The sequence below is a fragment of the Lygodium microphyllum genome, chromosome 7 (assembly GCF_053477565.2).
Source record: "Lygodium microphyllum isolate KBCC chromosome 7, Lygodium_microphyllum_v1.1.10, whole genome shotgun sequence".
Classification (NCBI taxonomy): domain Eukaryota; kingdom Viridiplantae; phylum Streptophyta; class Polypodiopsida; order Schizaeales; family Lygodiaceae; genus Lygodium; species Lygodium microphyllum.
In genome coordinates, this window is record NC_141141.1 from 60,901,932 (window position 1) to 60,925,845 (window position 23,914).

Genomic DNA, 23,914 nt, shown 5'->3' on the forward strand with positions numbered 1-23,914 from the left:
AACATTCCCTCTCATTCCCCAGCCATCTCTCAAGTTATCTCAACATTTTCCAGTAGTTTGAGCCATCACAAGAACAGATTTCAGTCAATCTCTGCTGTAAATCCTAATTTACAGCAAAAATTAGGATTTTGACAACTACCTCAAGATACATGCTCAAAATTGATGGCCTAAGACTTGAATTCCAACAACTGAAATTGAAGAATTTCAGTGAGATTCAAGAGGCCAACCAACCATTATCAGATTTGGAGCTGAATTTGTCTTTCAAGGAGCAAGATGAAGAAAAATCCCCAAGTAAACCAAGAGACAAATCGGTTTGGAGGTTTGTTGTTCTGTTTTGACAGCAAGAGGCACTTAGATTAGCGGAGAAGATCAAAGGATCTCAAGTGTACTCCTTTTACCAACTTGTCATACTCTTCTATGTTGGGTATGGTTGAGGGCATCAAAGTAGTTGATACTTCCAAGTGGGGTATCTTTGACCCTTAGTGCGATTCAACATCAGGTTTCGCTCTACTATTGGCCTTTTAGTTCTTGTGAGTGGGGATCCTTCGCTTGGTGCATGTGTGAGTTTTTGCACTTTGCTCATGAGGTACTGCACCCAAGCCATAACATTGCTTTTATTAATTGTCCCTTGGTGGTTTCTTTTGTTGAAGTGGGTGTGGAGGTCATGATTGGTGGGAAAGGCATTCGCTTTTTTTTCTAGAAGTGCGACCTTTTTTTCTTTAGTCATCTTGTCAAGTTGACTCTATAGCAATATAAGATAAAGAAATACTACAAGGGGCACCAGTTTTAAGGCCAACTAGGTGTCCAATGTCCAAGATTAAAGTGGTAAAGTGCATTTTCAATTTATGTGAAATTTATGTTTGCTGTAATTAGTTCTTAATCAAGTTATTTACCGCCCTATCTAAGGAGGAAGGCTAGTTTCTTGGTTCCATTGCCGGGATATCATCAAATTCCCCGAATTGGTGGGCTTGAGGCACTTGATATAAGATCAAAAGCTTTGCTCTAGTGTTGGAATTGTGTTCAGCTAAGCACTATAGCAAGAATGTCTTCAAATAGTGAGATGGGATCAAGCAAGGATTATGCCTCTCAATCTGAAAAATTCACACAAGTGTTCAGAAAAATACAATGTCTTATCTTAGACAAGGCCTGTAGCATGGACACCAAGCTAATAATGTTGGTTTAGACAAAAAAATGGGTCTTTCTAAGCCTTCAAAAGCTGATGACCAGCAAGAGCAAGAGGAATTTGATGACCATTTTAAAGTTCAGCTAATAACAGTTAAAGGAGAGCAACAAAGGCAAGAAGAGAAAATTATCTTCGAGAACTTCGGGACAGTAAGATGCACCGAAGGAAGAGCCAATACAATAACATGATGTTCCAAACATGGGTAGTGAGCATAAGCAAATGATGCCAGTGGGGAAATTTATGCATATGCAAGGCCAACTTGGAAGTACCAATCCAATGCTTTTTGGACAACAGGGCATGTATGCAATGATGGGCAGCCATGATACTTTAGTGATGGCACTAGTTTTCATGCCATGGTGGGCTTGGGATCACATACGAGGATGTATGGCACAACTCCTTATGGTATGCAACAACCAATGCGTGGTGTGCAAGGTCTAGTGTATCCAAGTATGGCTAGTAATATGCCAAACCCCACATATAGCAATATTGGCATGATGCTAGGGCACAAAGTGACAAGTTTGACAATGCATATATACAACCCGCTGTGTTTAGAACTCATGGTATTAATGTTGGTCACGTAAATGCTCCATATAGTACTGGTCATGAGGGAAATTCAGCTAGTAATGCTTGTATGAGAAAAAATGCAACTAGTAATGCATGCAATATATGGAAAAATGTATCTTGATATGGCTAGCAGTACACAAATTCCCAAGCACAATCACATTGCAATGACCCAAGTATGCAAACAAGAATGTTTTCTAATGCATATGGTGCTCCTAGCATGTCAAGTATACATGGGGGGCTAGTCAATTGGATGCAATGTTGCATATTAGTTAAGTCAGAATTGCAGCAATGTGAAAGTATAAAGCATTGCAATGCTTAGGGGAAAGAAAGGCATACAACCTAGTGGAGGTTTGAGGCAAGGCAAGTTAGACAATAAGTTTCCATAAGCTTCTTGGTAAAGCTTCAACATTGTTTCACCAACAGAAGTAAAGGGGATGGAAGAGACTAACTTGGTAGACCGTCCTCAATTGTTGCGGTTTTACCTAGATGCCTTTCAGTTAGATCCTTCAGTTTGGGCTCCATCAGGTTCAACAAAGTAGGGGAGGTAGCACTTCCACTTCGCCAGTTGTGGACAGCTCTCATATATAGTGGATCTTGGATGGTATTAAGCATGCATCTAAGATATTGTATTGACATTATGTTTGCATGAGGTCACTACTTAGTATACAAGTCACTATGAGATGTATTCAACTGAGTACGAGTTTCACCCGAGTACTGGAACTATACTTTTGCATCAGTTCATGGGCATGAGTTTTCACCTCAATTTTGAGATCAATTTCTGCTCAATTTTTAATCAGTTTGAGAACCATTTATGGTCACTTTTGGCATCAATATTGCATCAATTTTGGCATTAGTTACCGATCAATCTTTGACCTATTTTATTGGCCACTAATGTCATTGGTGACTAGATACTAGGCATTAATTAATTAATTAATGCTATAAGAACTCATAATTGCTCAGGGATACTTGGAAGACAAATTGGCCTATCCAATTTAATTATTGGCTAGTGAAATTAATTTTATGAGCACTAAAATAATTATTAAATTAATTTTCAAAATTAATATTCTGAAAATTAATCTAATAAGTTGGATATGTTAGCAAATATGTCAGTTCATGGTTGAGTCTATGCATGTCAATGGGCTAGGGCATCAAGATATTATCCTGATTATTTAGGCATTTTTCCTAGCATTTTATGATGGTCCCAATAGGCAACAAGCTAGAAAATCAAAAAATCAAGAACATCACAAAGGAAAAAAGCCAAAACATCCATTGGTTCGATACCTAATAGTGTTAGTGATTAGCTCAATAACGATACTAGCATGGGGCAAAATCAAAGATCAACATGCATTAATCTTCCTTGATAATGGGGCACAAGCCAACTTTATCTCCACAAACCTAGCAGCCATAGAAACAAGAACGGGGGACGAGGGAACGAGGGTCAGCCAAAACTAGGGAACGGGGACAAGGGGGGGACAGCATATTAAAAAAATGCATTTTCATATATAAAACAGTTTTCAGCTCATCATATTGGACCCTACTGCAATGAAATATATAAACAAGCACAATTTGAGCTTTAAAAACATCATTTTTCATTGAATTTTATCAGCATATCGCATAACGAACATGAGATGAGCAAATGACAAATACAAACCGTATGGATAAACTTTAACAATCAATGTATTACAAAAGAGCATGCGTCCAAACTCCACTGTGACCTGTCATTGTTAATGTGACATGAAAGCTTAAGAGTTCAAACTTCAAACTTCAAAGATAGGAACTAAAAACAAATGTTCAAGGAGAAAAAGAGTCAACATTGAGTAGTAAAAGACGAAAGACTAAAGTAGCTTTATCATTCATGGCATCATGTAGGCCCTAGGGCGTGCCATAAAGCACTATACAAAATGAACTTTAGCATTGAATTAGTCCAAATCTAAAGGAAATTAATAATTATCATCATCTACAACAAAATGAGCATCTACAAGCTATGCCATGTGGCAATAGGTCATGACATCATATAGACAGCTGGCAGCTGGATATTACCAGCCATAAATCTGGACACCAAGCTATAACTAGCCATAAACCTGGAACCAACATACAAAGTGAACTCTAGCAAGAAATAAGGCCAAATCTAGAGGGAATCATTATCATCTCCTGCAAAATGCGCATTTGCAGCTCTTAAAGTGCTAGCATCGTGATCATGGAAGCCATGCATAGTCTCCATAAAACGAGTATGCTCCTCCTCCTGCTCCATCTCCCACTAGGTAAATGGATCGGCCTGTGATGTAACACTTCTACAAAGTATTCTCAAGTTGGCACTAACAAAGACCATATCATTTGCTTTTTCTACTCCAAGGCAATTCCCCTTCTTTGAAGTAACATGACTAAAGGTGCTCCATAATTGCTCCAAGCAAGAGAAGCACACTGCTTGACTTAAGATACGAACAGCCAACTTCTGCAACTTTGGCCCATCTGATCCAAAATCCTCCCACACAAAGGTTCCCCAACCCTGCATCAGTCATGTAGAGCATCCGAACAGCCATAAGAGTTTTTTGCTCTCCTATAAAGAGCAAGCTGATCTTTGATTTTGCGCCTAGTGTCAACATCATGCACCATGCACTCAAGAATTTGCCTCCAATGGAGATTGACCTCAACATCATTTTCTTGATCCTTACCCTGAAACTCAGGGTCCAAAACAAATGCACCTGAATGCAGAGGTGAGCTATAGACATTCCACCTCTCAATACACAAATCATATATTCCACCTCTCAATGCTAAAGACATTCTCTGAGGTGTCCCAACATCAAAAAGTTGTATGCAAACTGTGTATCTGAATACTTCAACAACATCTTTTTTGACCTTTTTGTAAACTCAGAGCGAAGGTATTGGTGATTTAAAATAAAAGTAACCATTTGATTTGCATCGTATTACATGTATCACAGGATGGACCCATGATAGCTCACCAATATCCTTCAAAAGGTTATTCAAGCAATGCGCCATGCAATAAGAAAATGCGATATGCTTATACACTCCCTTAACAATGGCACCTGCTACCCTATCTATGGGCTCACCATCAGCCACAAAACCAACCACCAAATGTGGCCCAACAATCTCAATGGCAGAGATCCACTCTGTTGCAAGCTAATCTGCGGACTTCCTAGTCCCTAAAGCATATCATGGGATGACATAAAATACATCTCCCCTCGAGAATAAGCTACAATGCCATGGTTAGACCTCTTTCTCGTGTCACTCCACCCATCAGCAATAAGTGTGACACCATTTTTCTCCCAATCTCTCTTTATGTTTACTGCAACTTGCTCCACAACACGCTTTTCCTTATCGAGCAAGGTAGTGCATAAAGTCTTAGAAGAGGGAGGTATGTAGTTAGGTCTATACTCTCCAAACTTCTTCAACATGGCTCTAAAGTACTCCGACCTAGGGACATAAAATAATAAACACAATAATTATCATAATGACATGATTTTAGAATAAGTTATAAGTTTATATTATATAAGTTATAACCAAGTTATAAATTTAAAAATTATATTATTTAAGAAAAAAAATATAAATAGTAAAGATTCGAGCATATCAATTTGTCACGACTCAAAACCTGGCTATATGAAATGCAATATGGTCGTGGTAGAAGAAACGAGCCACTGTTGAATCTGTCTTCTCTTTTCTGATTGGATCCCAACTTCCCTCGAGAGTAGTCTGGCATCTAATGGTCGAGGACGAAGGCACTGATGGTGAATATGAACTCAATCCAACGACTCCATGTGGTGTGAATATCACTCTCGCTACTATAGATGAAGCTCTAGGCCTATCAACTGCTGTTACTGCCGCTACTACAAGTGCAGCTAGATCGACCGCCACTCGTGCACACCTTGATGCAAATAGAACCTCTTGTCCAAGGCCACACGATCTAGAAGCTCCCTTCTCTTCTCCGGTGTGACATTGGAACAAAATTGCACTTCCAATCTTGGCTCATGCAATAAATGGGCCACTCGTACGCCGATATGGACACTCGTACATAGATATGGACACAGCTTGCATGACCAAGGGCGTGATCCGCCTCCACTTGATGGGCGTTTAGCATTTACCTCATCCCACCACGACCATGTGTCGGTGCGTCTGCCTCTCCCTCCAACCCAACGAGCCGGTTGTGAAGAAGCCATGCTAGTTGCTCAGTTGCTCACTGCAAGACCCGGGTGCCTAATGTAGGGAGGCTAGGAGCCCAAGCTGCAAGGAGCAAGAAGGAAGAGAAGATGATGATGATGATAATGAAAAAGAGGAGGAGAAGGAGAAGACAAGAAGAAGAAGAAGAAGAAAAAGAAAAAGAAGGGCTGTAGGCCGCGCTGCAGGGCAAGCAGTAAGGTGGACAGTCAAGCAAGTTCTAGGGCAGGGCTGCAGAGGGAGTGGAAGTTGATAGCTGGAGCAGGTGTCAAAGGAGCCGCGAGTCAAGCGAGAGATGCATGAGGTGACCGGGCGGGAGTTGTGCGGGAGGCAAGACAACCCAAAAGCGGGGGACGATGACTGTACACGTCCCGACAGTCCGTTTCCGACAGGCAACACATCCCCAAGATGGAGGGACGGCCGCCCCCTTGTGACACTTCTAAACGGGGACATCCCCCGTTCCACCTCCACGTCTTGCATAGGCGTCCCGTCTCAAGAAGCGTTCCGACGTCCCAGGGGCCCAGGACGAGCGTCCCCTGTTACTATGCTAGTAGCCTATCTAGGTATCAAAGAGAGGATGAGATGGGACCTGTGGGAAAAATTCGTATAGCATGCAAGATTCATGCAGAGCCTTTCACGCCACTCATTGCAAAGCTTCACTTGCACATTCACGGATATGTGGACTGCGAAGGGTTTTCACCGCACCGCTTCAAGGTTGTGATGTCTTGCTTGGTATGCCTTGGTGTCATCATGTGCATGCAATGATTGATTAACATGCTTAATGAAAGAGGAATTTGTCTGTTGTATTGGCTGCTGCCATTTCTAAAGTAATGAAAACTCATCTTTCAGCATACTTGGTATTAATGAAGGATAAGATTGATGATAAAATATTGGGAATATATCTAAGTTAGCAAAGGATTGCATGTCATTTCTGAAAATGTATGCCGATTGCTTTTCTCAATCATTATTGGGGCAAAAACCTCCTAGAAGACCTGAAGATCATGGCATAGATCTTATTTCTGGAAGTAGCCCTCCTTATAAGCCACCCTACAAGGTAACTGCAGCCCCACAAGAGGAGATAATGAGTGGGGTGAATCATAGTTGGATTCAAACGTTTATGATCAAACATACTAGATGTCTATAAAAGATTGGTATGAAAAGGTATGAAATGACATAACATACTTGGCATTTTTTGGGGGGTAAAAAAAGCCCATGACTCGTCCAAATTGACCTTTTTAGCCTTGTGACTTATTTTTGAATGTTTCCTCCAACTTTTTTGCATATGCAGTTCTACATGTTCAATCCTCAGCCTCTTGGTGTGCAACCAGCAAGTTTCAGTCACGCCTATGCTGAACCGGAGTATCGTGTGCAAAAATTCAAGTTCAAGGTAGTGTGCTTAGCTTGTACAAAAATAGAGCAGCACGTGCTCAACCCGTGCACTGTGTAATGTGCTCACCGCTAAGTGCTCAACCCCATCCTCTCTCTCTCTCAATTTTCAGGTTACAACTAACCATGGTTCGAAAGCAAGGGAAAGAGTGGTAATTTGTCACTGAACTACAAACATTGAAGAATGGACAACATACTATGCAATGCAAATATTGTTTCCACACATGGAATGGTGGCCTTGCTCATATTCGTGTCCACATCTTGGGCTAAAGGGATTTGGAGCTAATAAATGCTCTAGTGCACCCCAAAATGTAAAAGATGCAGTTCATAGATTGCATGTAGGTGCTCCCATGAGTTCACAGGATACATTGCAACTGCCCTTCGTCGGTTCTTCTATGTAGAGGACATTCCTCATTGGAAGGTAAGGAACCCTTACCTTTTTGATATGGTGAAAGCAATTGGAAATGTTGGCCCAAGCTTTCAAGGCCCCTTCATACCATCACTTGTGCACTTGGATGATGAGGTCAAAGAGATTTGCTTAATCTTAAAGAGAAGTGAAAAGGTATGGCTGCAGCATTGTTTGTGATGGATGGTTTATACACATCATCAACCCATTATCAATGGAATGGTTTGGTGCATATTTGGTTCCACTTTTTCGCAATCAATTGATACAAGTTGTTGGTATAAGTCAAGAGAGTATATCTTTGAAATTCTTAAGAGTGTCATTCTTGAAGTGGGGCCTCAGAATGTAGTCCAAGTGTGCATGGACAATGCAACCAATTGTATTCGTGTTGATTGAGCAAGAATGGCCGACCATTTTTAACACCCGTTGCACATGCCATTGCCTTGATTTGTTGTTTGAAGATATTGGAGAACTTTCTTGGGTGAAGCCTGTTTTAGAAGAAGCTATGAAAGTGGTGACATTTGTCACACATTAAAATACAATTCTTGATCTGTATTGAAAGTTTGGTTCAAAAGAATTGCTGAAACCAGTACAAACTCAGTTTGCATATATGTTTATCATTTTGGCAAACATGTTGAATAATAAAGTCCTCATTGGATTGCGTCCCATGGTCATTAGTGATGAGTATTGCTCAAAGAAAATTAGTAGAAATATCGAGGCTTTGCATGTTTCATCTATTGTCTTGGGTTCTTCATTTTGAACCAATGCCAAGATGATTGTGAAGCTATGTGCTCCAAATATAAAGATTTTGCATCTTACAGATAGAGAGGGTGCCACCATGCAGTTGGTGTATGAGCTCATTGATCACATGATAGAAGAGATTGAAAGCCTTGAGGTTTTTATGCTTCCAAGCTACAACAAGTCAAGGCACTTTGTGTAGACCAATGGAGCATAATGTGCTCTCCATTGCATGTTGTTGCTTTTGTGCTCCATCCTATTTGGAGAGCAAAGAATCCTGACAATGACAAGAAGGTGAGTAAGGATTGGATGGATGTGGTTGAAGGTGTGACAAACTATGATGTAAGTGCTCCAAGGGGAGCCATATGATGAACTAGATAAGTATAAGTCTATCTCGGGTACATTTGCACGCCCTATTGCAAAGGATGAGAAGAGGATATATCAAGGTGGAAAATGGTGAGAAACCTTTGGGACAAAAGCGCCAAATTTGCAGCACTTTGCACTTAGGATATCGTCTCAAGGCACTTGTGCTTTTCACCATGTGAGAGAAATTGGAGCACTTTATCTCTCATTCATACAAAGAAAAGGAACAAGCTTAAGCCAGAAAACTTAGAGAAGCTTGCTTTTATCCACACCAATTTGTGTCTCACAAGCAAGTTGAAAGAAAGAGGATTTGAGAAGATAGAACTGACATTCAACATGCTAAACAAGGAAAAGGATGATGAAAGGCTGCTTGCTTTGCAAGAAATGAGAGAGGAAGATGATGAAAATTTAGCTCCTGTGATAGTAGGTGCATCTGGTGCTAGTACCTCTAGTGTGCCACTGGATGAGGTGGAGGATGAGGAGGATGAGGATTAGGAGGAGGAGGATGCTAGAAATGAAAATGAGTCATCTTGAGTAGCACATGCCACAGGAAGTCTATAATCTTGAGTCTTGACCCTTGACTCTTCAATCTCTTGAGTTGTCTAGAGTCTAGAGTACTATGATGTATTATGAGTCATGACATTTTGTGATCTTAGTGGGCTGATTATAATTTATGAGTCATGAGTCATGACATTCTGTGATCTTAGTGGGCTGATTATAATCTCAAAATTCACATAATTCCCTTGTCAAATTTCAATGTTTTTCATACTTATTTTTCAAAGGGTAAGCTTTGTTGAAATGTTTACAATTCATATTAAGGTTTAACTTAACATTCTTATATTTTTTCAATATTTTAAGAAAAAAATAGGACAACATATGATTCAACCTAAGGGTCTGAATCATACTTTAGTCATACTTTCATACCCATACACTTATGGAAGTATGAGATATGTTATCAACTATGGGATGAATGAGCTCTTAGAAAAAGGGTTGATTTAGCCTGACTCGTCCCTTTTATTCTCTGGTGCTTTCGGTTCAAAAAAAGGATGGATCATGGTACATGTGCATTGACTATCATGCTTTGAATAAAATCACAATAAAGAATCTATTTTCGATCCCTCAGATCAATGATGTTATTGATAGATTGCAAGGGCAGCTATATTCAGCTATATTGATTTGAAAAGTGGGTATCAATACATTTACATTAGACCAAAGGATGTGTCAAAGATAGCTTTCAAGACATCTTTTGGATTGTATAAGTTTCTTCTCATGCCCTTTCGACTTAAGAATACTCTTGCCACATGTAATTGAATGATCGATCGTATCTTCAGGCCACATAGGGGCTTTGTAGGTACTTTCTTTGACGACATGATTGACTATTCAAAGAATGAGGCAAAGCATAGGCATCATTTGGACATTGTGTTCAATGAGTTACGTAAGCACACACTAGTTATAAATAACAAGAAAAGTAAGTTTTTTTTGTATCAGATTCACTTTTTGAAGCACATTGTGTTGGCCGGTGGCATTCATATGGATCCTACAAAGATTGAAGCAACATACTCATGGCTACCTTCGAAATTATAGGAAGTATGTGCACAACTTTGCTGAAATTTCTTGGAAAAAAAAAAAACAAACAAACAAAACAAAACAAAACAACTTTGCTGAAATTGCTTCTCCATTGCATGCTTTGTAAAAGAAGGATGCACCTTTTATGTGGACAGCAGTGGAAATTTCCGCATTTGAGAAGCTAAAGGAAAAGATGACTTCAAATTGTGTGCTTGTGTTGCCTGATCTAAAGAAGTCATTTGTTATTCAATGTGATGCACATGGCAACAGCATAGGGATTGTTTTAATGCAAGATGGCCAAGTTGTGGTATATGAGAGTTGTGGTCTCCATGGTGCAGAAAGGAATTTGTAGGTTTATAAAGAAAGATTTGTTGCTTGTAGTTCAGTTCATGCGCTTTCAACATGAAAACACTCTCTCTTAGGAGTTGATTTCACAGTGCAAACAAATCATCAGACATTGCGCTACTTTTTTACTCAAACTAAGTTATCTGAGAAGCATATGAGACAAGCCAACTTCTTATCTATGTTTCACTTTAGATTGTGCACATAGATGGGAATATGAATATCGTGGCTAATGTATCACGTTCACACTAAATTGGATGCCATGAAAGATCAATATGTTGTTGATTCAGATTTTGCGAATGTATATGATCAATGTTGCAATGGCTAGAAGCATGAGCACTATGTGCTTAGCGATAGTTTTTCGATGATGCATAGACAACTATGTGTCACAAAGTAGTTAAGGCCTAAGGTGATCATTAAGAATCATGCTCCTCCTTATGCCGCGCATAGAGATATTAATGCTACATTTAAAGCAATGGAGCATTTCTTTCATTGTTAGAAAGTGAAGTATGATACGCAAAAGATGTTGGGTTTATTGCAACCCTTTTCTATTCAAGATAGGCCTTGGCAAAGCATTGCTATGAACTTTATCTTTGAGCTTCCTAGGATACCTACACGAAACGATGGGATATGGACCATTATTTGTAAGTTCAATAAGCATGCCCATTTCATTGCGGTAAGGAAGAAGATAGAGGCTAATCATATGGCACACTTACATTTACAGCATGTAGTTTAGTATCATGGCATGCCAAAGTCAATCATCAATGATCAAGACCCTCAGATAACTAATTTGTTTTAGAAGGAATTGTTTGAAAATATGGATACTACACTGAAAATTTATGTGTCCTTCCACCCACAAACAGATGGTCTGTTAGCAAAGGAAAATTCTACAATGCTTGATCTTTTGATATGCTATGCATCTTAGCATAAGTCATAGTGGGAGCAATATTTGCCTTTGGTAGAGTTTGCATATGATAATACAATGCATACTTCCACCGACAAAGCTCCGTTTGAGGTTATGGAAGGTGGTATGAAGATATGCTAGAGTTTACATAAAGAAAACATAGAATATATGGACACAATTAAAATGTAATAACTCAAACATTAACACCAAACACAAAAACGCAAACACAAATATAGAAAAAAGAGACTCTGAAGTGAAAAATCAATCCTATAAATGAAGGAAAGAATGTACAAGATCCTCAAAAACAAAGCTGTCCGATAGCATACATGGAAGTTGTTTCTAGTTTTTCATGGGTTGGTCTCTCTCATGATCACTCAAGAGATTAACATACATGGTGAATTATCTGAAAGAAGTTGTGAACAAGTCCAAGCATTTTACTCAAGCTTAGGAAGGGGATGTGGTAGATCCTCTTCAAGAGACCATGGTATAGGACGTGTTAGTGATAACTGTTGGGATGAGTGCACAATGGAATGTGAGACAAAAATGGAGCAAGAGTAGTGTTGAGAGTGAGAGTAAGAGAATCCCAAGATGAGTGTACCAGCAAGTCACGATACACAAAAAATAAAATGTATTTATATCTTAGGATAAAAATAAGGGTATGTTCACATCCGTATAAGTTTATACACACGAAGATTAAGAGACTTTACACCCGAAGGAATTTTACAACCAATAACCTCCCACTTAAAGGCCTGAAGGGGTACCTACTCATATTGAGCCTTTACAAGACTCTTAATGAGAACATCTACAACGTTATCTTAGGTTTTGACCTCAATGTGACAAGACCATCATCCAAAACCTATCAAATGAAGTGGTACAGAACATCTATGTGTTTGGTACGTGCATAAAACATAGCATTCTTAGCCAAAAATAATACACTCTAGCTATCACAACCAAGCACTGGAGTACGTGAAGAGAGACCAAAATCCTTGACCAAACAGCCAAGCCAAATACCCTCCTTAGAAGCTTCTATGGCTGAAGTATATTCAACTTTTGTAATACTCAAATGCCACAATTTTCTGCAACCGTGAACATCAAGAAATAGCCCCACCAGCCAAAGTAAAGATATACCCACTTGTAGATTTTTGAATGTCAAGATCTCCTGCTATGTCCGAATCACAAAATCCCTGCAACTCTAGTGTACCCTTTCCATAGCATATACACTTCTCATGTGTACCTTTAAAGTATCTAAAGATACATTTCACTGCTTCCCAATGTGGCTTGCCAGGGTTGGACATGAATCTACTATCAACTTCCACTGCATGAGCAATGTCAAGGTGAGTTGCGACCATGGCATACATCAAAGAACCACATGTTGATGCATAAGGTATGCCGTTAATAGCACTAGTAGTTGCATCATCCTTTGGGCAATCAGTTTTGCTAAGCTTTGTATGTAGCAATAAAGGCACACTAAGAGGCTTAGCATCAGCCATATTAAATTTATCAAAAACTTTGCTAATGTACTTGTCCTATGAGAGAAACAACAAGTGTTACCCTCTATATCTTTTAATCTACATGCCCAAAATGTGTTCAGCTATCCCCAAATCTTTCATTGAGAAGATTGAACTCAGCTATCTTTTAAGAGCATTTAAAGTACAAGTACTCTTATGCTTTCCTGCAATCTACATGTCATCCACACATAAATAATAAGGCTTCCATCATTAGCCTTTTTAGTGTATAAGCAATGATTTGCATGATTGCATTTGAATCCATGGCTGAGCATAAAAGTATCAAACTTTTAATACCAATGTCTACGGACTTGTTTCATCCCAAATAAGCTGCGTTTCAGCTTACAAACCAAATGCTATTTTCCAGGAATAGCAAAACCTTCAGATTGTTTCATGTACAACTCTTCATCCAGGTCACCATGAAGAAAAGTAAACTTCACATCCATCTAATCCAACTCTAAATCCAAGGATGCAATGAGAGCAAACAAAACATGGAGCATAGTCATCTTTAGAACTCATCAAAAACATACTCACCCTCGTTATCCATTCTTATGGTTTTTAACTTAAGCCCTTTTTGTGTGGTAACAAAAGCATGAAACCTTTTAAGGGCATCCAACACTTCCTTTTTGCTCTTTAACACATACATCCATGACATTCTGTTGAAATCATCAATAAAAGTAACAAAGTATCATGCACCTTCATATAAAATAGCAAGCATAGTACACACATGGGAGTGTACTAAATCAAGAGCATTGGACTTCTTAACGACTCGAGAGTAATAAGGAGACTTCACATGTTTTCCATATATGCAATCATTACAAAAGTCAAGACCAAAGCCTTTTGCATCAAATCTCCCTAAAGAGGAGAGAACCTAAAGGCCTTTCTCACTCATATAACCAAGTCTTTTGTGCCAAAGTTCCATCTATAAATGAACTTCAACCACAACCAAAAACTTGCCAAGTAATGCTTTAAAATGCAAATAGTACAGAGTCCCCTTTTTGCTGCCTTTAACAATCAGCATAGAGCCCTTGTGGACCTTCCAAGATCCACCACCAAAGGTAGTAAAATATCCTATTACATCAAGCTGCCCAACTGACAATAGACTTTTCTTTATGCCATGTACATATCTGACATCCTGTAAGATCAACTCTTGGTCGTTTTCTAAGACCAAGTAAATGGTACCTACACCCTCTATCTCACATGCATAGTTGCTGCCCAAGTAAACCTTGCCTAGGCAACCTGCAGTGTATTATGAAAATGAGTCCAAAGAGGAAGTAACATGAAAAGAAGCACCATTATCCACTATCCATGATTGGGACAGCCCATCATGAGCTGAAAGTAAAGCATCAATTACCTCCCTTTTGATAATGTGCATACACCTATTACTACTGCCATAACATCTATATCATTGCATGAGGTTGCAACAAATATCTCTCCAGTGTCAGAGAGCTCTTCAATGACCACACTAGATGCAACATTTGCCTTTGCAACTTCTTTTGAGGAAGAGTTGTCATCCTCTTTCTTATCATCCTTCTTTTTCTTTCCTTGCTCTTTCTTTCTTTCTTGCTCTTTCTTGTAGTACCGACAATCGAGCTTTTTATGCCCTTTACGCCCATACTAATAGCAAGTAACATCCTACTATTTGCCCTTGCATTTACTCCTACTTTTGCCTTTATTTCCTACATTACCCCTCTTCTCTGACCTACCTCTAAGATGATAGGCTGAACCACTGCTTTCTCCACTAGACTTTCTTCTGATCTCCTCATTGAGAATAAAGCCCCTAACACCATCAAAGGTTAAAGTAGGGTTGTTGCTTAGTGAAACAACCAAAGACTCCCAGCTATCAAGCAAAGTCATCAACAAGAAAATAGCCTTTAGTTTATCATCAAAGGGCTGCAAACCAGAGTCCTACAACAACTGACTCAAAATCCCGGTGAGCACACTTAAATGCTCAGCTGCTGGCTTAGACCCATCCAACTCCATGTTCACAAGCTTACGCATGAGATGCACTTAATTTATTGGAGTTGTGTTTTCATAAGTGTCCATTAACTTTTTCCATATGGCATAAGTTGTATCAAGATGCTTAATGTCTATAAGTACATCATCAAACATAGCCGTTTAATGTATGCAATCGCCTGCTTGTTGAGTCTAGCACAATCCTCAATTTTTATAGCTGCAGGCTTGGTTTCCAATAGAGCATCATCACAGTCCTTGAGAAACAAAATGCCTTGCATCCTGTCCTTCCACAGATCAAAGCCAATGCCATCAAACCTCTTGATTTAAAGAAGGGATTTAGTGTCACTACTACTAGAAGCATTAGTAGCCATTATCTAGCAAAGTGCCAAGTACCAATGCTATATTTTATGACAGCAAATAACAGGCTGAATATTCAGCTAATTTCAGCCCAAATTTTCAGGAAATAAGAGCAAGATTTGATCCAAATACATGTACAGCAGTAGGAAGAATGACTTTCATCAATATAACTGAGATTTCAATATACGTTCCATGCATACACCACTACAAGGTGACTCCCGCTTCAGCAATAGCATCAAAAATACATTTGCAACAATCCCAAATCTGCAAATGATCACTAAGACTGCTGCACCATGAATATTCAGCAATACATCAACTCAGTAGGAGCTGCCTAACATGTGTACTGCATACATATGTGCCCAAAAGCACTTCTGATACACATAAACACCAAAATTCTCTGCAATTGCTTCAAAATCTCACAAGTAGAAGATGATAAAACTCGAATTTCACTGCTTACAGCACAAAGATTGCTTCAGCAATGTCTCCAATGTGCATTTCACACATCAATTTTGCCAAATTCACAAATTTCAACAAAAGCCCCAAAATTTCACTGACCAATCTGCCCCATTGCATTCATACATGTTCCCGGGAGTATAAAACAGGAAAATTTAGTGAAATTTTGCAAGATCTTGTAAAAGCCCCAAATTTCTCGGGTCCAAATGTACACCAATGTTAGTAAATTCGGTTCAGCTAAGCAAAATTTCACTGATATATGAAAAGCCCCAAAATTTTCAAGGCCAATGTACACAATTTTTGCAATTTCCAGGTCCAATGTCACTGTTATGCATGAGCAGCATCAAATTTGGGGAAAACCCCAAATTTTCGGGCACAAATATGCACAAATCTAAGAATTGTGCTTACACCCATGAACCCCTATCAGTGAGTAGGGGGCTTGCCTACAAAAAAAAAAATTAAAAATTTGACAAAAAAATGCCTGAAACATGATGGAAAAGCCAGTCGTTGGCCTATCACCTGCCTACGACTGACTGCCCAACTGTCGCTTGGGCATTCCATGGACACCTACTGCTCCGCTGCCCTCGCCTACTGCCATGCTAGCCTAGAAAAGTTGTGACTGACCAACTTGACTTGTTCCTTGGTCAAAACGAATTATCAACTACCACGCCTGGTCAAAACTAACCTGTTGTCTGCCTCGCTTGATATACATATGCTTGAAAAGTGAAAACCTGACCTATGCAAGCAAAAAACAAGCCTAGAACACTGTCGGCAGACCATCACCTGCCTTGGGAAGCACACACACCTTTGACGCAACTCTGATACCACTTGTTGGGATAAGCGCGCAATGGAAAGCAAGACAAAAATGAAGCAAGAGCAATGTTGAGAGTGAGAATGAGAGAATCCCAAGATGAATATACCAACAAGTCACAGTACACAAAGAATTAAATGTATTTATATATTAGGGTACAAATAAGAGTGTGTTCACACCCATATAAGTTCATACAAGTTTATACACACAAACATTAAGATACTTTATACCCAAAGGGACTTTACACCCAACAATAACTAGCAAAACAGGTCAAATCAGTAGTTCGGTGAAATGCAGGTTTCAAGAGGCCGTGGAAAGTTTAGAGACAAGGGAGACTCTAGAGAAAGAGGTGGATGGCAAAACAAAGGTTCTGGCAATTCTGGTATTGTTTGTCATTATTGTGACAAAACATGTCATATTGCAACCTATTGTTATGCTAAGAAGAATAATATCTATAGTAGTAAATTGCAGCAAGGAAACTATATATCATCTTCACGACAAAATGAAGACAAAAATGAGCATCTGTTTGTTATGCAACATATGATAAATGTTGTTATAAGATAGAGGACACATAATGATATATGATATGTTGATTCAAGTGCATTTAATCATATGGCCAATCATATTGAATGGTTTGGAGAGATACAAGATTTACAAAATCCAAGTTATGTACATTGTACAGACAGGCGATGATTCAAGTCACCCAATTTCACACATTGGAAAAGTTCTCTTGTCCTTGCATGATTGCCGGATGAGTCTGTCAGATGTATTTCATGTGCCATCCATCACAAAGAATTTAGTGTCTATTGGTCAAATGGTAGAGTAAGGGTTGCAGGTTCCGTTTAATGCAAAAGGCTGCTTTGTGGAAGATTTTAATAATAAGTGCAGATTGGTCACAAAAGAAGTAAAGTTGGCCGCATATTCACTTTAGATATTCGAACTTCTACTATAAATCTTGATATGTATGCTAAAGACAAAGGAGTGGTTGCAAACATTGATGTATGACACAAATATATTGGACATATAAATGTATAAAGGCTGAAATTAATGCAATCCACAAGGTACGTTTATTAACGATTGTTCAAGAAAGCTATGGGTATATTTCATGAAGTAAAAGAGTAATGTATTTAAGCACTTAAAGACTTTCAAAGCTGCTGTTGAAATAGAAACAAGCTTGGAAGTTAAGTATTTGAGCTCAGATGGAGAGAGAGAGTACCTTTCTAATGAGTTCAGTAACTTTTTAAGGTCCCATGGGATAAACAAACAATTCACTTACAAATATAAACCACAATAAAATGGAGTTGCAAAAAGGAAAAATAGACATATTACAAAAGTTGCGCAATCATTGATGGTTGAAAAGAATTTGCCCAAATATTTTTTGTTTGAATCTGTTCATACTGCTGTCTATATTATGAGCTGAACTACAATTGCAGTTCATGAAATAAACCCCGAAGAATGCTTTATAAGTAAGAAGCCCAATATGTCACACTTGAAAGTATTTGTTTATATTACATATGTTCATGTATCAAATAAGCTGTGAAAGAAGCTTCATCCAAATGTTGAAAAATAAATTTTATTGGATACTCTTTAGAGAAAAAATGATATCATTGTTATAACCATGTTACAAGTGAGTTCAAAGTGAACACGTTTTTTTTTTTTAAATGAGATGAGCAATTGATATGCATCTAGTGGTGATGCATTGGATGATGATCATGATCATGATAGTTATGTACAAAAAAAAAAGCAAAAATCACAGAGCCTTAATGGACCAAAAATATCATCTAGTACTACATCTATAGTTAACCTTTGGCCTAAGAAACTAAGAAGCAATTCCACATCTTCAAGTGCGTCTACTAGCGTTGCAAGTAAAGATAAACGGAAGAAAAAAGTGTCAGATGTTAATGATACATTTGCTAGTCGTTTGGAGTTTACTGGAGATTCTAGTGGTTCAAAGAGTTTGGATGATGAGCTTGGTATTCCTTCAACTAGGACACCAAGTGTACAGAGAGCACATGATAATGTAAAGGCTCCACTAAGTGATCTAGTGATACGCAAGTCTAGCAAGGTTAGATACCTTGTTAAAAGATTTGGTTTTGAAGGTTATGCAGCTCATCATTATGCTTATATGGTAAAGGTGATTGAGGATGTTGAGCCCACTTACTTTGAGGATGTTGTTGGTTATGCTCATTGGGATGCAATAATGGATGAGGATTAGAAACTAATAAGACTTGGACTCTAGTATCATTGCCTAAGGGCAAGAAAGCTATTGGCTGTAAGTGGATCTACAAAATTAAGCATAATGCAAATCGTTCTATTAGCAGATATAAGGCTAGCTTGGTTGCAAAAGGCTATGCTCAAACAGATGGCATAGATAATGAAGAGACATTCAAGTAGGATAGCAACTATTAGATGTGTGATTGGTTTGGCAGCAACCAAAGATTGGAGTTTATAACAAATGGATATCAAGAATACATTCTTGTATGGTAAATTGCAAGAAGAGGTGTATATGAAGCAGCTAGCAAGTTATGAGAATTTAGAGCATCCCAGATATGTGTGTGGGTTAAAGAATGTGCTCTATGGGCTAAAGCGAGCACCTAGAGCATGCTCTGACAAGATCGAAGAGTATCTTATCAACCTTGGCATTTATGGCTCTGATGTTGATCACTCATTTTATCTCAGAAAGGGAGATGTAGACTTAGTCATCATAGTTATTTATGTGGATGACTTAATCATTATAGGTGACAGTGACAATGGGGTCGTAGAAGTCAAGAACCATTTGAAGAAGAAGTTTGAGATAAAGGATTTTAGTAAGCTAAGATACTTTCTTGATATTGAGGTGATTAGATGTGATGATGGTGAATGGATATCCCAGAGACAATATGATATGACAGCATGTAAGCCTTTTTCAATGTCATTGAAGCAAAATATGAAGTTGAGTGCTAATGTTGGGGATGAGATAGAAGACCCTACTATGTTCAGAAGGATAGTAGGGAATTTTATTTATATGACTATTACAAGGCCAAACTTGAGTTATGATATTAGCCTTATCAATCAGTTTATGCAAATACCTAGATAGCCTCATTTGGATACAATTAGACGCATAATAAGGTATGTAAAGTCCACTTTGCATTATGGACTTTTTTATGAGGTAGATAAGAATATACAGATGCAAATTAGACTAGTAGCATATCTAACAGAAGATCTACCAGTGGATTCATCTTTTCCCTTGGTAGTGCAGCAATTACATGGAATAGCAAAAAGCAACCTATAGTTGATTTATCGAGTACAAAGGCTGAGTATAGAGGTGCTATTATGACAACATGTAAGGTGATATGGTTACAAAAGTTATTGGGTAATTTGGATGTGCAGGGAGATGGTCCAGTTGTCATTCACTGTGACAATATGAGCAACATACAATTAGCTAGTAGGAACCCAGTGTTCCATGCTAGGACAAAACACATTGAGATGCATTATCACTTTGTGAGAGAGAAGGTACTTGCAAGAGAGATTGACTTGGTATATGTCAGCACACAAGATCAAATAGCTAACATTTTCACAAAAGTATTAGGTGCAAAGAAGCTTCAAAATTTTCAAACCTTACTTGGAGTTACACAGATACAGTTGAGATTGAGGGGGAGTGTTGAGATGGCAAGCTTGACACGCGCGGACATTGGTGATGGACCGCTGGCTAGATGGATCTGTATATCTACACTTAGCGAGTCGGTGGTCATTATGATCCTCACATGGCCACTGACTTATCACTTATTATATTTAGTCATAGTTGCCTTTGAACGTCATATGGACAGATTCATACGGCACTATACGGTACGTATCCGTACGAATTTGTACGACTTTTTAGGCCTATTTGGGCCACATCGCCTGCGCGTCATCGATCCCGCGTCCCGCATTTCCTACTCCCCCGCTTTTACTCTGCCTGCCTGCATGGCACTTTTTGGGGGGTGGGAAGCCTTGGATACCTCATCCCACCCCTTTTTCCAGCCATGCATTCCCCTCCCCATCCCTCTTTGGATTCTTTCTAGCTGGCAGCCCTCTCTTTGACCGTTGACCCCCCTTTGACTGTTTGAACTTTGATCCTTCTCTCATCTACAAAAGATGCTCCTCTCCTCCATGCTTCCATACCAATTCAACAAGCACTTGTGACTTGCCATTCTCATCTTCCTCTCTTGGATCTTGATTCTTGAATGGACGTGTGATTTGTCATTCTCAAATCTCACCTCCCATCCCTCTTTCCCACACCCTATCGAAGCATTTGCCATTCTCAAATCTCATCTCCTATCCCCTCTATCCCGCACCCTATCAAAGCATTTCCCATTCTCATCTCCCATTTCCTCTCTCACTCTTGCTCTTTCAACTTTACCCCAATCCTCGGGCCTCTCAAGTCTCCCTTCCTTTCAACTTTCAAGACTCGAGTTTCAAGAGTCAAGACTCAAGCATCTCTCTCTCTCTCTCTCTCTCTCTCTCTCTCTCTCTCTCTCTCTCTGTGGGGCCTCTTTATCTGTCATCAGCACCATGACTCGTGAGAAGCACGAGGCCTTCAATTTGCATGCGATCCATGTGGAGAGGGACACAAAGAAGTCCAACTCCCACCATTGGACATGCAAGTATTGCGGGAAGCGCTATACAAGTGGTACAACTCGACTTCTCCAACATCTTCCCAAGACGAGGGGCCAAGTTGCTCCAAGCAAGGAGATCCCTCAAAACATTGCGAAGGAGATTCTCGCCAAGATGAGAGGGGGATCCACAAGAGGAGGAGGAAATGGCTTATCGACACCAACTCCTATGCCTACTAACGAGGAAGCATCCAATGTGGGCGTATCTTAAACCGATGCCGGAGAGGCCTCTACCATTGGTGGGGGGGGGCTCCACATCTGCATCCGGCTCCGGTAAAAGACAAAGAGTGGAGGCTCATGTGGTGTCGGAGAGACAATTGTCTCTCTCTCAAGCTCCCGGTCATGTGCATGGATCGCTTGCCTTTCTTAGAGAAAGGCAACGACTTACGAACATTGAAATTGCACACACGGTGATTGAGTGTAATCTTGCATTCAATGTCCTGAAGCAAGAGCAATGGAAGAAGAAGGTAAAAGCCATTGCCAATGTGGATCCATGTGAAGGATGGACCGGTGTCACATACAACAACATGAGGACGAGAAAGATTGATGAAGAGAAGGAGAGGATTGATAGAGCCCTTGATCCTATTCAGGCCGCATGGATAAAATATGGTTGCTCCATTCTCACTGACCGATGGAGTAATCGTAAGAAATGAGGCATTATCAACATACTTGTCTCATGTCCACTCGGCACTTACTTTTTGCAAGCCATAGATACCGGCAAGAGGGGGAGAAAAACGACGGGTACATTCATCTACCGCCACATTCGACAAGCTATCATTGAGGTATACATTGCAATTTGCGTTTTAAATTTGTTTCACTTTCTTTCATTATGATAATATTATGATTCATAATTGAAATTTGATTTATACATAACTTGTAATTTGTAAATTGTGGACTGTGGTTGTAGGTGGGCCCCTCAAATGTGGTGCAAGTTGTTACCGACAATGCATCGAATTGTCGGCGCATGGGCCGTTTGCTTAAGGCCGAGTTTCCTATGATTGTGTGGACTCCATGTGCAAGTCATTGTTTGGACTTGCTCATGGAGGACATTGGGAAGCTCAAGTGGGTGAAGAGGGTGGTCCGCAAAGCTACATCAATTGTCACATTCTTCACGGTAAAGGTAAAGGTGCTTGCGATGTATCGTGAGCATAGCACACTAGAGTTGAAGAAGCCTTTTTCAACTCGCTTTGCTTACATGTGGTTATTGCTGGAGCGCCTTTATGAGGTGCGGTCCGCCGCCTTGCGACAAACAGTTGTGTCTACTCTATGGAATGAGTGGGATGAGCATGAGACAGGAGGCCAAAGCCATGCAGCGCTTGTGCCTTAATGAGCAATTTTGGCAAAAAGTTTGTGCCGTTGTCATTGTCATGACTCCTTTTTATAGGGTGTTACGTATGAGTGATTGCAAGGGGTCCACCATGGGCCTTCTCGTTCACTTCTTTAGAGCGGCATTGGCAAAGGCACGTACTTGTACAGTGATCATAGAGACACAACATGCACATGTTTTAGAGATAGCAAAGAGGAGATGGGCGTGGATGCATAAGCCCATCCAAGGTTTTGCCGCATTGGTATATCCGGTCTACAAGTCACCGGCGGTCATGGATGATAGAGAGTTCCGTTCACACCAGCTTGCTTATTTGACTTGTGTGGTCCCTATAGATGACCACAATGCAGTGCTAGAGGAGCTACGATGCTATGCAAATCAGAGAGAGCATGTGGCTTTTGTTTCTTCCACTTGTTGGAGGAGAGAGTCAGTTGTGAAGCCTTTATTTTGGTGGCAAAACTTTGGATACGCACTGGAGACCCTTCAGCCCTTAAGCATGAGGGTCCTTGCCTAGGATTGCTCTTCGGGTGCATGTGAGAGAATTCTCTCATTCACACAAAGATTCGCAATCGGCTTAGCACACGACAATTAGAGCAGCTAGTCTATTGCCGCACTAACTTACGGATGATGAGGGCTAGTTTATTACGGCTAGTCTGAAGCAGGTAAAGTTTAAACACTTAACCATAACATTTAAAATTTGTTGTTTTAACTTTTAAACTTGGAACTTTGAAGTTTAAACTTTATACTTTACAATTTAGACTTTAACATTTACAATGATCAATCTTAGGTGCATCACTACATTGTGTAGGTAAATGTTGATGCATTCAAGTTGACGGGCGACACTCTTCCAAGTATACGTAAGGAGGTGGACAAGAAGAAGGAGATGATTTTTACAGAGCTCTATAGAGAGCTTATAGCAGCAGATACTCGTGCCACTCGCAGTCAGCGTGCTCCTGAGCGAGGAGTTCGAGTAGGTGGTAGCAGAGGCATGGTCATTCAACGCCCTCCATCATCGAGGAGGGGTGGTTCGAGTGGCTTGCTGACATATGTAAGACGGGGCTCTAGTAGCTCACATCCTGTGTCTCATGATGGCATCCCCCCCTTGCCTACACAGCCGCCACCTAGGGAGCCATCATTTGATGATGACGGCAACCTCATCAGTGAGAATGAGTATGAGTGTGTCTCATCATCGGATGCCGAGGAGTCATCTTCAAACTCTCTTGATGAGCACTCAAATGGTTCTAATGATGATGATGAT

General features: G+C 39.8%; 1 protein-coding gene and 1 pseudogene across 2 annotated transcripts in view; one reads left to right on the plus strand and one right to left on the minus strand.

Annotated features, from left to right (window-relative positions):
- The window catches only part of LOC148033512 (universal stress protein PHOS32-like), a 55,258-nt gene that overhangs the window by 13,306 nt on the left and 18,038 nt on the right, over positions 1 to 23,914 (minus strand). The gene's annotated exons all lie outside the window — the stretch shown is intronic.
- Positions 1,192 to 9,302, plus strand: LOC148033513 (uncharacterized; annotated as a pseudogene).